The sequence below is a fragment of the Pipistrellus hanaki genome (genome assembly GCF_964339955.1).
Source record: "Pipistrellus hanaki genome assembly, chromosome: 2".
Lineage (NCBI taxonomy): Eukaryota > Metazoa > Chordata > Mammalia > Chiroptera > Vespertilionidae > Pipistrellus > Pipistrellus hanaki.
This window is the reverse complement of record NC_140504.1, coordinates 168,176,571-168,191,360: the sequence shown is the minus strand read 5'-3', so window position 1 is coordinate 168,191,360 and position 14,790 is coordinate 168,176,571. Positions and strand designations below refer to the sequence as shown.

General features: G+C 40.0%; 2 protein-coding genes across 2 annotated transcripts in view; both read left to right on the top strand.

Moving 5' to 3' along the window:
* The window catches only part of CC2D1B (coiled-coil and C2 domain containing 1B), a 502,063-nt gene that overhangs the window by 324,236 nt on the left and 163,037 nt on the right, over positions 1 to 14,790 (top strand). The gene's annotated exons all lie outside the window — the stretch shown is intronic.
* Positions 1 to 14,790, top strand: part of NRDC (nardilysin convertase) — a 69,955-nt gene that overhangs the window by 1,665 nt on the left and 53,500 nt on the right. The window lies entirely within an intron of this gene.

Genomic DNA, 14,790 nt, shown 5'->3' with positions numbered 1-14,790 from the left:
AAACAGAAATCTAGCAAAAAAGTGATTTAACCTCAAGTTTAAGACTGGCCTGTTTTGTCTTTTCACTCCATGTCTGTATTATTTTTTCCTCCAGGTTGCAGGTTAAAGAGATCTTTTATGGAGGAGCTAAATTTTATTTTTTTCATTAAAGATGTGGTTGTATTAGTAATATGTAAATGAACAAGTTGAAACATTGATAAAAGGTGTTTAGTTTTTGTCTTTCAAATTAAACTTTCAGTAACAGCTTTAGTTTTTGTCTGCCTATATAAAGATACATAGTAACAGTTAATGTTTATAGAATACACACTATGTGTCAGGTACTGTGCTTTAAAAAAATTTTTTTTATCCTCCATATGTTTCTCTCTGGATTTTTGGAGAAAAAGGAAGGTGGGAAGGTGAGAGAGAAACATTATATTCACCCTGACCAGGGATCAAACCCATAACCTAGGTATGTGCCCTGACCGGAAATCCAACAGGCAACTGGACCAACCAACTTTTCAGGGCTGGTGCAGGAGGTAACAACAACAACAACAAACACACAAAATAAGTATTTGTCAAATAAAGTTTGCAGAAAATTAGATCATTAAATGGAGAGATACATCTAGAGCAGTTAGAACAGTATCTGAGCCCTGGCTGGGTAACTAAGTTATTTACACATTGTGTGCCCCGGTAGCAAGTTTTTTCAAGATATTTCATTTTTGTAAGTTCTATTTGTCTTTCCCCTCTATTGTGCTGAATATTTTATAGGGTGGTACTGTCTCTTTGAGTCTTTGAATGCGTTCTGTTATTAATAAATCAATTATATACTAAGACCTCTCCACTCGTGCACTAAATCCTATCTCCTCTTTACTGACCCCATACATCAATTATCCCATTCCATGTTGCATCATCAGTTTCCTTCTCTTACTGGATTTTTATTACAAGCATACAGATATGCTATAATTGTTTTTATCTTCTGTGGAAAAACATTTTACTTCACATCCCCTTTGAACTATCCCCTTACAGCTATTCAATTTTCTTGGTTTCCTTTATAGCAAAGCTTATTGAAAGAGTTGTCTGTGCCTGGCCAGTTTTGTTCAGTGGATAGTGTCATCGGCCTTCCGACCAAAGAGTCCTGGGTTTGATTCTTGGTTGGTTGCTGGCTCCTCCCTGGCCCAGGCCTAGGCCGTGGTGCACGCAGGAGGCAATCTGTTGATCTGTTTCTCTCACATTGATGTTTGTCTTTCCTTCTCTCTTCCACTCTCTATAAGATCAATGGAAAAATATCCTCGGGTGAGGATTAACACACACAAACACACACACAAAAGGATGCAGTTTATCATCTTCCATTGTTTCTTGAACCCAAAGTGGGCTTTGCCACTCTTGCTGTACCAAAATTGCTATTTTCAAGACCACCAATAACCTTTAAATTGATCGGTTCTCAAGTTCTTATCTTCCTAGACCTTTTAGTATCATATGACAGAGTTTCCAACTTGAAATGCTTTTTCAATTGACTTCCAGGTCACCACTGTACTTAGTTCTCTTTCTGCCTTATTCGCAGGATCCTCCTTATCCTCTTGACATCTACATTTTGGAATGCCTATGGCTCATTCCCCAGACTTCTTCTTTTCCCTGCTTCCTTTGCTCCCTAGGTTGCCTCATAACACAGGTTTCCCACCCCTATATTCTTTCTTACTATTTTATTTTTCTTCATAGCACTTACTGTCATTGGATACAGTATATATTTATTTGTTCATGAAAGCCAGGACTTTATTTTGTTCACTGGAGTACCTCAGTGCCTAGAATAGTGCCTGTCTTGCCGTCTTGTTTCCATTTCTGATGCCTTCATCCTTTTCTCTTCTGGCCTAATTATTATATTACTAGAGGCTCAGTGCACGAAATTTGTGCAGTGGGGGAAGGAGTCCCTCAGCCCGGCCTGCGTCTTCTTGCAGTCTGGGACTTCTCAGGGGATGTCCAATGGCTGGCTTAGGGCCACTTCCTGCCCACCTGCTCACTGCCCGTTTGGTTTGCTGCTCTTTAGCGCTGCCACAGAGGTGGGAGAGGCTCCCGCCACTGCCCCTATGCTTGCTAGTTCTGAACTCAGCTTGTGGCTGAGCAGTGCTCCCCCTGTGGGAGCACACTGACCACCAGGAGCAGCTCCTGCACTGAGCTTCTGCCCTCTGATGGTCATTACACATCATAGCAACCAGTCATTCTGGTCATTCTGCCATAATGGTTGCTTAGGCTTTTATTATATAGATATTTTTCAGTTTGTATTTTAAAATATATATATTTTTGTTGATTTCAGAGAGGAAGGAAGAGGGAGAGAGAGAGAGAAACATCAATGACGAGCGAGAATCATTGATGCATTGATTTGCTGCCTCTCGTACATCCCTTACTGGGGATCAAGCCCTCAATCCAGGCTTTTGCTCTGACCAGGAATCAAATCTTGACTTCTTGGTTCATAGGGTGATACTCAACCACTGAGCCACACTGGCCAGACTGAGCCACACTGGCCAGACTGTTTTGTGTGTATGTTTTTTTTTGTGTTTTTTTTTTTTTTAAGTAACTTTATTTCTTGCTTTTATTTTAGATAAAATTTTTTTTAAAGAAACAAAACCATACAGATATACTTGAAGCTCTTTGTATAATGCCTCCTCCCATGTCATTCTCTACCATCATTTTCCAGTGTTAACCATTATCTGAATTTGGCATCTATACAGTTTCTATATATTTTTTTATTAAATATATATTTACCTATATACAGTATTACTGTTTTAAGACTTTATACCAATAGAAGTTATATCACATCGAATGTCTTGTAACTTGTTTTTTTGTTTTAACATAGCTTTTGATATTTGTTTATGCTGATAAGTGTAACACTATTTATTTTGTGTTAAAAGTTGTTTAGTAGCTTGTTGTATGAATACATTATAATTTATCTGTTTTCCGTTACTGGTCACTTACGTTATTCCCAGGTTTTTGTTTGTTTGTTTTTTTGTTTGTTTTTTTTGTTAATCCTCAACTGAGAATATTTTTCCATTGATTTTTAGAGAGGCCGGAAGGAGGGGAAGAGTGAGAGAGTGAGAGAGAGAGAGAGAGAGAAAGAGAGAGAGAAATATCGATGTGAGAAAGACACATTGATTGGTTGTATTCTGCATGCCCTGACCAGGGTCAGGGAGCAAGCCTTCAATTGAGGTATGTGCCTTTGACTGGAATTGAACCCAAGACCCTTCATTGTGGGCCGATGCTCTATCCACTGAGCCAAACCACTAGTGCTCCCAGTTTTCTGTTATATGTTTCTTTATGATTATGCCACAATTTATCTTTTCTCTCATTGTTGGGCATTTAAGTTGTTTCCAGTGCCTCAACAATCATTTTTATACACGATTCCTTGTGCACATTTGAGAGTTTATATCTATAGCACAGTGAAAGGAATAGTGGGCTATTGGGCTTCACTGGGCACAAGGCAGGTCTTGGCCCATCCTCCATGTCCCTGCCTGGCCTCTCCTGCTGTGGTTCCCGGTCCCCTGTCTGCCAGCAGCCCCACTCTCGCTGCTCTCATGTGCTGAAAGTGCCAGCCCCACTTGCACCCGTTGACAGCACTGACGATTGGGGCTGGTGCCAGCAGGGCTGGCCCCATTAGCAGGTATGAGCAGTGGCTGCTGTCCTGATCGCCCTTCAGGGGCAGGGAGAGGTGGAGAAGCCCTGAGGGGCGATCGGTGCTGACAGCGAGTGCAAGCGCCAGGTGGGACTGTGGCATGCGGGAGCCAAGACTTTTAAGTAACCACCAGAGGCTGGCCCAATGACAGGAACTGGCACCCTGCCTTGGTCTGGCACCCCTGCTCACCTGCTGATGCCCACCATGTTTTGCGTGTGCCCCCTGGTGGTTAGTGCACATCATAACGACTGCTTATTAGGTTGTTCAGTTCTGCGTTTGGACTATTTGCATATTAGGGTTTTATATATGTAGATGTATTATTGTCATAAGAAATATCTAAACCTATAGAGAATTTTTATGAATTCATTTGAACCAAACTGATGACAATTATCAGAAAGCAAAATTTCAACAAATTGAGAAAACTCTAGAGAGTGGCAGTTTTTTTTGTTTGTCTCCTCCCCTCCCCCCCCCCCCCCCCGCCCCCGCCTTCAGAAAAAAAGGATAAGACAGATGTTTATGTGAAATCCATTTTTGATAGATTAGGGCAGGGATCTTCAAACTACGGCCCGCGGGTCACATGCGGCCCACAGAGGAGTCTGACCTGGCCCGCCAGGTTTTTTGGGCAGTGAGCGCAGCCGAGGTGTTACAGTAGGAATTAGTAGTTCATATAGTCCAGCCCTCCAGCTCTCTGAGGGACCGTGATCTGGCCCCCACTTTAAAAAGTTTGAGGACCCCTGGATTAGGGGATGGGAGAAAGTAAAGCAGGAAAATATCTCAGATTGGATAAAAAGTAAAATGGAGAGACACTTCTTTTACATTGGTGGACACAAGATAGTTAACATTTATAGCATAGAGATAGTTTTTGGGGTACAAGATAACAATAAGGAGTTCTGTAGGCTCTGCGTATGGTGGGCATGCCCTGAGGGGACTGGAAAAGGTGGCTATTCTGACATTTAAAATGTAAGTTACCTTAGATGCAGAAAGACAATATACAGCCTCTCTTGAGGTAAAAATTGAGCTTTGTCAAGGAAGCTACATGCGTAGGGTGTGACTACCCACATTTAGTTAGGAATTTTTATGTTCAGACCATCTTATATGGTTACTTTTGGTCTCTAAGTTTGTAAAGATTCACCATGTAGGCCTCCCCTCAGCTTATCTGGTTTAGTATGTGGTCCCTTTTTCATTCACAGTATATATATATATATAAAAAAACCTAAGTGACCTTTCCAACAGAATAACCATAATGACCGGTTGATCAGTCACTGTGATGCGCCCTGATCACCAAGAGGCAGATGCTTAATGCAGGAGTTGCCCCCTGGTGGTCAGTGCGCTCCCACAGCCAGCCTCCCACAGCCCCTTCCCCCGGCCTGCCAATCTTCTGTGGCTCCTCCCCCTGTCTGTCCAGCCTCTTCCCTCCCCCCTCCAGGCCCCTGATTGGGGGATGGGAGGGGCTGGCCCGCCAACCTCCGCGGTCCCTCCCCTCTGCTGGCTGCCCCCCCCCCCCCCCCCCCCCCCCCCCCCCCCCGATAGGCCTCAATCACTAGCCAGGGGACCCCACCCATGCACGAATTTGCGCACCAGGCCTTGAGTATGCCTGTAGGTGAAATGATGCCTGTAAGTGAAATGATATATTTTAAACCCTCCTAGATATTGCCACTTATATATAAAACCCTAATATGCAAATAGACTGAATGGCGGAACAACTGAACAAATGGTTGCTATGATGTGAGTTGACCACCAGGGGTGTGTGCAGAACATGGCGGGCTTCAGCAGCTGGCAGCAGAGCACAGAACATGGTGGATGGCAGCCGCAGCAGGAGGATGGACCAGGTGATTGGGGCACCAGTCGCTGTCATCAGGGTGAGCCTCTGGTGGTTACTGAAAATTCTTTGCTCCTGCACTCCATGGTCCTGCCTGGTGCTCACACCTGCTGCCGGCACCATCCCCTTTTGCACCCACTGCCAACACCCAACACTAGCCCCGATTGTCCCTCAGATTCTCTACCTCCCCCTGTACCTGGGGAATGATTGGGTTCAGCAGCTGCCTCTCACACCTGCTGCCGGTGATGGCACCACTCGCACCCACTGCCAGTTCCAGTCCTGTTTGCGCCCACTGCTGGCGTCAGTCTCACACCCACTGTCGGCGTCTGGCACCAGTCCCAATCGCTCAGCACCCTCAGCAGGTGCCAGTGGCAGCTGCTGGCCTTGATTGCCCCTGAGGGCTTCTCCACCTCCCCCTGCTCCTGAGGGGCAATCAGAGCAGCAGCAGCCTCGGCTTGCACCCCCTGCTGGCGCCAGCCCCAATCGCTCTGCCATCAGCGGGTACAAGCTGGGCTGGTGCCATCAGTGCATGGGAGTAGCAGCAGCGGGAGCAGGCTGCCAGCAGAAAGGACTGGGGGCTGTGGTGGGAGGGGCCAGGCTGGGGCACAGAGGATGGGTTGAGACCTGCCCCTGTGGTCACCACAGCCTAGTGGCCCACAGTTCCTTTCAAGGTGCATGAATTTGTGTACTGAGCCCATAGTATTTATAGTCAGTCATACTAGTTTACATTTATACCAATAGAGTATGAGAGCTTCTGCTTCTATACATTCCTCCTGACTCTTAATGTTAGATTAAAAAAAAAATTATTGAGAATCTGATCTGTGAGAAATATTTTCTCTTAAAAAATATTTTATTTGTAGTTCCTTAATTACTAGCATTATTTTATGTTTCCTGAACATTTGGATTTATCCTTCTATCAACGGCCCATTTTTTTTTATTGGGTTGTGTCTTTTCCTTTTTTAAATTGACTTGTAAGAATTCTTTACATATTTTAAACACTAATTGTTTGTTATACAAATTGCAAATATATTTCCCAAGATAATAGCTTACCTTTACCTTTTGTTTAGAAAGTTAAAATTTGCCCTTGCCCATTTGCTCAGTGGTTAAGAGTGTCAGCTCACACATCAAAGGGCCTGGAGTTTGATTCCTGATTTAGGGCTAGTACCTGGGTTGTAGGATCCATCCACACCTTCTGGTGTATCTCTCAAATAGAAGTTTCTCTTTCCCCCTCTCCCCCACTTCCTTCCACTCTCTCTGGAAATCAGTGGAAAAAATATCCTCAGGTGAGTGATGATTAACCAAGACAAAAAAAAGGAAAGTCTTAAAATTTAATCAGACTAACTCATATGTTTTATTTATGGTTTGTGCTTTTTTCATATTATTGTCTTTTAAAAGTTTTGCAGTTTTGCTTTTTACATTTAAGTAAGGATCTAATTTTATTACTGATTTTTAAAAATATGGATAACCAGCCCTAGCTAATGCCACTCAGTGGTTAGAGCACTGGCCTGAGTACCAAAGGGTCGTGGGTTCAGTTTCTGGTCAAGGACACATAAGCTGGGTTGTAGGTTTGATCCCCTGCCTCGTTAAGACTAGTGTGGGAGGCAGCTAATCAGTGTGTGTCTCACATTGACTTTCCTTTCTCCCTTGCTAAAAATCAATGGAAAAAAATAAACCAAAAAAAAAAATATATATATATATAAATATATATATATATATATATATATATATATATATATATAAATATATATATATATAAATATATATATATATATATATATATAAAAAAATATATATACATATATATATTTATGGACTACCAGTTGTCCAAGTACATGTTTTAAAAATAATGTATCCCAGAGGTTATCAAATGTTTTCTGTAAAGGGCTAGATAACAAATATTTTGGGCTTTGTCAAGAGGAAAAATTGGCCGAAACCAGTTTGGCTCAGCAGTAGAGCGTCGGTCTGCAGACTGAGAGGCCCCACGTTCGATTCTGGTCAAGGGCATGTATGTTGGTTGCGGGCACATCCCCGGTAGGGGTTGTGCAAGAGGCAGCTGGTCGATGTTTCTCTCTCATTGACATTTCTAGCTCTCTATCTCTCTCCCTTCCTCTCTGTAAAAAAATCAATAAAATATATATTTAAAAAAAAGAGGAAAAATTGAGGCTATTTTAGAGGTACTGGTACTTATATAACAAGAAAGAAAAAAATTCTGCAAAAAATTTTTAAAAAAATATTTTTTATTGACTTTTTACAGAGAGGAAGGGAGAGAGGGATGGAGAGCTAGAAACAATCGATGATGAGAGAGAATCATCGATCAGCCGCCTCCTGCACACCCCCTACTGGGGATGTGCCCACAACCAACGTACATGCCCTTTACCGGAATCTAACCCGGGATCTTTCAGTCCTCAGGCTGACGCTCTATCCACTGAGCCAAAGCAGTTTCGGCTCTGCAAATTTTTAATAAAATTTTTTTTTACTAAGTTTAAATGATAATAGTAATTTTCTTTTTGCAATACAGGTCTGTTAGTGACAAGAATGAAATTCTATTGGGAATATAGTTTGCTTTTTGAGGGGGGTCAAAATTAATGTTCTCTGTCATCAAGTGATTGCAAACATCCGCCTCATAATGATTTGTAATACAATTTTACATACTTCATCTTTGAAAATGTGCTTTCACACTGACAGGTGCTGCCAGATATCAATCCATGAGCATATGCTTTTACTTGACCATATTTATCACTTAAAAAGCATTTATAAAATTCTATTAGATTCTTTCCTGATATTTTTGCCTTTTAGCATGTCATATTACATTGTAAATTAATGACTTCTGATTGAAAATTAGGTGGAAGCTCTTCAGTAGCACAGTTAAAAGAGCTTCCACCAAGGTCTGAAAAACACTATTGGAACTATAGTTTGCTTGGAAAACATTGCTACAAATTTGTGTGCAAATGGAGATACGATTTTTTTTGTTTTAACTTTTGACAGAACAGGAGTGTGTGTATAAAGCAGCTTACCATTACTTGTGATTCAGATAACATTAGTTGTTGAAATGACTTTACCATAAGATAAGTTTGCGTAGAAGTACTGTTTTGTAATGTTGGTTGAACATATCAAGTCTGCAGCAGGAGCTAATTTCCAAAGCCATTTGAGGTTTGATAATACTGGTTGAAAATTTTTAATCTTGGCTCAAAACATTGCAATAAAATGTTCCCATTGCTAAACTATCAAACTACTACTCCACAGTTAGAGCAATTCAAGAAATTCTGTTTATTTCTGATAAAATTTCACAGAACTAGTGATTGTAAAGTCTATAAGAGCGAATAGCACCACTGGTTCACTATGACATGATAGATTTATGTATTTTTTGCAAAGTACTGTTGATGAATAAGACAATAAGTAATCATAGGCTTTGAACACCACTGGTTAACTATGACATGATAGATTCATATATTTTTCGCAAAGTATTGCTGATGAATAAGACAATAAATAATCATAGGCTTTGAAACACCTCATCAAAGATAAATTTGTCCAACTAAATCATTGTCTGCTCCATACATGTTTTTATCAACATAAATGTGGTAACATTTTAGATTGTATTGTATTCTTGTTTTCTCAACCTCTTTGAAAATGATCTTGTCTCTAGTTCTTCCATGAAGAATATTCATAGAGGCCCTAGCCTGTGTTTTTCAGTGGTTAGAGCATCGGCCTGTCGACTGATGGGTGGCAGGTTCAATTCCAGTCAAGGGCACGGACTTCGGACATCGGTTGCAACCTCGATCTGCTGACCTGGGGCGAGTGTGGGAGGCAACCAGTGGAAAAAAAAAATCCTTGGGTGAGGATTAACCACAAGAACAACATATAAGAACATTCATAGAGGCTAATTCCTCAGTTGCTTCAAACTTGACACTGATCCCTGAAATAAACAACTCAGCATTATTGGTAACATGAAGACAAAAATCTTGAAATGATATGCTTTGTTTTAAATTGACTCAGTATTTCTACTATGTCAACTTTTTTTGCAATAGTTCTCACCCCGAGTCTGATAGTCTTAAGCAAGTTTATTTTCTGTGGATAAATTTCTTCAGCTGCTACAAATCTAACTCACCCGTTGGTTAACTCACTTGCTTGGCTAACAAATGAGCCACTTAGAAACTTAATTTTGTTCTAGTTTCATTTTTAACTTTTGTTAAATTTTACTGAGATTTTATTTGAAATTTTCTAATTTTTCTGATTGTTGCAATCCTTTGAGTTGGGAATATTGTGATGAATGCTTAGTCTTGCCAAATGAACTCAGAGGTTGCTAGAAATAAATGGTAGAGTGTTGGAATTTGCAAACGGGAAACAAACACAGCTAGGCAAAAGCCCAGAAGTGTTCCAAAGAAGAAAGGAAGGTTAAAAGTTCTTATAGTAAAATGTACAGTCTTGAGAATTATCAGTTCTGCTAAGTTCTTAGCCCTACAATTGGTCCAGAATGGTTATCAGTCAGATGTCAGGCAATCAGGATGATGCATGCTTGGTGGCCCAGAAGATGGGTGCCAGGAGGTCTGGTCACATCCCAGTGGTTGGGTAATGGATGTCAGGTGGATATATACATGAGTCATTTAGGGGGTAACCATGTAGCAATTAGAGGGTTATCTGAAAAAATATGTAGATAGATACAGGACTGGAAATTTAAAGGGTGGAGTCTTTCATCCTGCCTCAACCTTCATAATGTTAATAATTTTAGCAGTTTGGTTAAAATAACCCCCAAGGTGGTCTCGGTACTTGAACTTGGAGATAAATACATAAACTCTTAACTGGTAATTTTAGTGACTGAAAGTGGATTCACAACAGTTGGTTTTTGGGGTTTTGTTCTTTTGCTTTTTTTAAAATATATTTTTATTTCAGAGAGAAAGGGAGAGAGAGAGAGAGATAGAAACATCAATGATGAGAGAGAATCATTGATTGGCTGCCTTCTGCATGCCCCCTACTGGGGATCAAACTCACAGCCTGGGCATGTGCCCTTAACTGGAATTGAACCCAGGACCCGTCAGTCCGCAGGCTGACACTGTATCCACTAAGCCAAACCAGCTCTAAAGCAAAAGTTGGTTTATTAAATAACAAAAATGAGTGGATAGCTACTCTATTATAAAGAAAATAATTCTGTATTTTGAGTTTTGAAAATGGTTAGAAAAACTGACTTCAGCTTTCATTTTCAGTACAGGAGTAGTGGGATAATGAAGCCAAGTAAAGGAAGACAGGTTAAATAAGTTAGAAAAGAGGTTTGGTTTCTTTCTTTTCTTCTTTTTTTTTGTTTTAGAGAAAGATTGACATCTTAGAAAAATCTCACCTTTCCAAAAATTATTATATATACGTATAAATGTTTGAGACCACGTGATTTAGGGAAAAATAACAAGTTGTATAATTACAAAGTTAGCCCTTCAGGTATGCTCTTTAAAAAAAAAAATAATATTGTTTAAAAAAATAATAATATTGTTGAAAGTAGTATATATGTCTCCCTTTTTCTCCCATAGAGCCCCCATTGCCCGCTTCCATCACCCATCCCAGGCTTCCACCGTCCTATTGTCTGTGTCTGTGGGTTATGTATATATGCATACAAGTTCTTTGGTTGTTCTCCTTAAGTATGCTCTTTTGTAAGGTGACCGGTGTCCTGCTTTTGGCGGGACAGTCATGATTTTTAACAATTGTCCCATGTCCCGTGGCGTTTTAAAAAAGTCCCGATTTTTGGACAGATTCTTTTAAATATTTTGGACTTTTTAAAAATGCCGCAGGACACGGGACAAATTGTTAAAAATTGAGACGTCTGGTCACCTTATCTTTTGACCTAAAATGATTGAGCACTATGCATTAGACCTAGAAATAGCAATTTAAGGATAGAACCCAAGTTACTATTTTCTCTCTGTAATGAAAATGAAATCTTGAATTATGCTATAGTGTGGCTATAGGATAATTTATTGCATATTCTCCTACCTGTGGACATTTGGGTTGATTTATAATATTTCTCTTTTATGAATGTTTCCTGTTAGTCTTTTCTTTGTGTGCATTTTGATTTTTTATTTTGTTTATGATGTTTTGTTTTAAAGAAGTTTTAAATTAGAATGTAGCAAAATCTTTCTATTTTTTTTTTCCTTTATAGCTAGCTTCTGGATTTTGTGTCTTGTTTAGCACAGATTTTCTTATTCCAGTATTATTACTATTGTTTCTTAAATACTTTTAGAACACTTTTTCCTTTTAACTCTATAATCTACCTGGGATTTATTTATGTGTTGAGTGTAAGGTAGAGATAGATGGCTAGTTTTTCTCCCTAAGTGAATTGTCTTTTGTTTCAGCATCATTTATTAAATTATAATAAACTGTTGAAATAGTATTATAAACATTTCTCCCTTTCTAGAACCTGTTCTTTTTCATCTGGAGGTGTTCCTGTACCAGTAGACAGTTTAATTTCAATTGCTTTAAAAGACTTTTTATAATTGTTAAGGCAGTTCCCCCTCATTGTTGTCCCCTTTCAAAATGTTCTTGGTCCCTGGCTTGGTGTAGCTCAGTTGATTAGAGTGTTGTTCTATTCCGTACACTAGAAGGTGGTAGGTTTGACTCCCAGTCAGATCACACGCCCAGGTTGTGGGTTCATCCCTGGTCGGAGGACATGTGGGAGGGTCCCTCAGCTCAGCCTATGCCCTCTCCCAGTCCAGAAGCCCTTGGGGGTTGTCCAACTGCTGCGGAGGCAGGAGAGGCTCCGGCCACTGCTGCTGTACTCGCTCGCCTGCCATGAGCCTGGGGGAAGCTGAGCAGTGCTCCCCTGTGGGAGATTACTGACCACCAGGGGGCAGCTCCTGCATTGAGCGTCTGCCACCTATAGGCTTAGGCCCCGGGGGGTGTGGGTGTGGGGGTGGGGATTGGGCCTAAGCTGACAGACATCTCTCTGGCATCCTGGAGCCCTTGGGAAATGTCAACTAATGGTTAGCACTGCTGCGGAGGTGTGAGAGGCTCCTGCCGCTGCTGCTGCACTGGCCAGCCATGAGCTAGCTTCTGGCTGAGCAGTGCTCCCCCTGTGGAAGTGCACTGACCACCAGGGGGCATCTCCTGCATTGGTGGTTAGTGCACGTCATAACAACTGGTCGTTTCACATATTAGCCTTTTATTATATAGGATTACTGTTACATTTGGTTTGTGTCTTATTTCATTTGCTATACCTTTATATACATTTAATGTATACACGTGCATTCATAACATTTATCTTTATGAAACTAGGTATTAGATTTTAGCTGATATTTTGTTTCACTTAGTTTTAAGTACCTATCATATATAAGGACCTCTTTAGGCAATAACATTTTTTGTTCATTCAACAAATGTTTCTTAAATGTTTCCCAAGTACCAAGCATTGTCTTAGGTGCTTGTGAAAGAAAAGAAAAGCCCTGCCCTTTGAGCTGATATTCTAAAGGCCCACACAGGAACAAGAAAAAGTCAAGTGATAATAGATGGTGTGAAAATGTTAAAGCAATATAAAAGAGGATACTATGATTAGATACTATGATTAGAAAAGGCATTTCTGAAAAGTGGCATTTCAGCAAAGATTTGAAAGAGATGGAGCAGCCATGCAAATATTCATCTGGAGCAAGGGCTGAGGGAATAGCAATCACAAAGGCCCTTTTTGGAATGTTAAAGAAACAACAATAAAGTTATTTGGTCAGAACAACAAAAAATGAATAAAGAGGGGTGGGAAAAGATGTATAGGTAGTAGGGGAACATTGTATGGAGCCTTAGGGCTGTAATAACACTGGGTGACTTAAACAACAGAAATTGTTTTGTTTTTTTTACATTTCTGGAGGCTAGAAATTAAGGTCAAGGTGTCAGGTTTTCTTCTGAGGTCTCTCTGTGGCTTACAGAGATGGCCACCTTCATGCTGTGTCCTCACATGGTCTTGCATGTGTGTGTGGACAGGTCCTATGTCTATGGATCTAAATTTCTTCTTATAAAAACAGATTAGATTAGGGCCACTCTAATGGCCTTATTGTAATTTAATAATCTCTGTAAAGGCCCTATTTTTAAATGCAGTCACATTCTGAGGTAGTAGAGGTTAGGATTTCCATAAAAGATTTGGGGAAACAGTAGCCTATCACAGACTTGATCTGCTTGCTTCAGGCTGCTGAGGATAGATGTTTTGGGTGGGGGAGGAGGGTGAGGAGTAAGCTGGAGTATTGAGGTTATTTAAATGCGATTTTTGATATGGAAAGAAGATAGATAAATCCATATATTCAGTCTTCTATCTTAATCAAGTCTTTTCTTTGTACCTTAGTATTTTCAGTTTCTTTCTTTCTTTTTTTTTAATTGGCAAGGCTCAAAGTGTGCCTTGTCTCAGAGGCCTTCCCTGATTGTATTGTACTGGCTTAATTATATTACATGGTATTGGACAGTGAGTACCTGATGGTGAGGAATGTGGTTTTATTCTTTTTTACCTTTACTATAGCATGGTATCTAATACATTAAAAGCTGCTAAGCAGCCTGGCCAATGTGGCTCAGTGGTTGAGCATCAACCTATTAACCAGGATGTTATGATTGGCTTCCAGTTTGGGCACATGCAGTTGGGGGCTCAATTCCCAGTAGGGACATGCAGGAGGCTGCCAATTGATGATTTTCACTCATCATTGATGTTTCTCTCTCTCTCCCCCTCTCCCTTCTTCTCTGACATCAATAAAAATATATTTTTTAAAAGCTGCTAAGTAAATGCTTATTGAATAACACGAAAGAATGAGTATAAATAGAAGTTTGTAGTAGGTACCCATCATCAAACTGGCATAGCAGTTTTACTAAAATAGGATAGATAATCATCTCTCTGCAGGGCTATCACTCTGTGGGATTTAGTTTTCTTAGAGCTATATTCAATTTTTAGTCCATAAAAGCAGCTTTGGTGACTGGTATGAAATATCAAATACATTGTATCAAAGGGAACCAACAGAGTTTAAATATATGAGATTTTGCTCTAATGTTTAAGCTTACATGACTGCTCCGTACATTGGGGGATATGTTTCTCTTAAGTCTTCTGGTATGGTAGAATGTTTATTAAATACTTACAAACTGAAAGAATAATAAGGTAGTCTGAGTGGGGGCTTTAACTTTTAAAATTTTAACATCTAAGATTTGGTTTTTGAATAACTATATTTTCATAGTTTAAAATTTAAAAATAGAAATGGTAATATAAAATGTACACAGTATATAGGGGTGGGCAAAAGTAGGCTTATAGTCATTTATTTGGAAAATAATATATAATAATAAATAATAATACAATAATAAACTTGCATACTTACAACTATAATATAAACCTACTTTTGCCCAC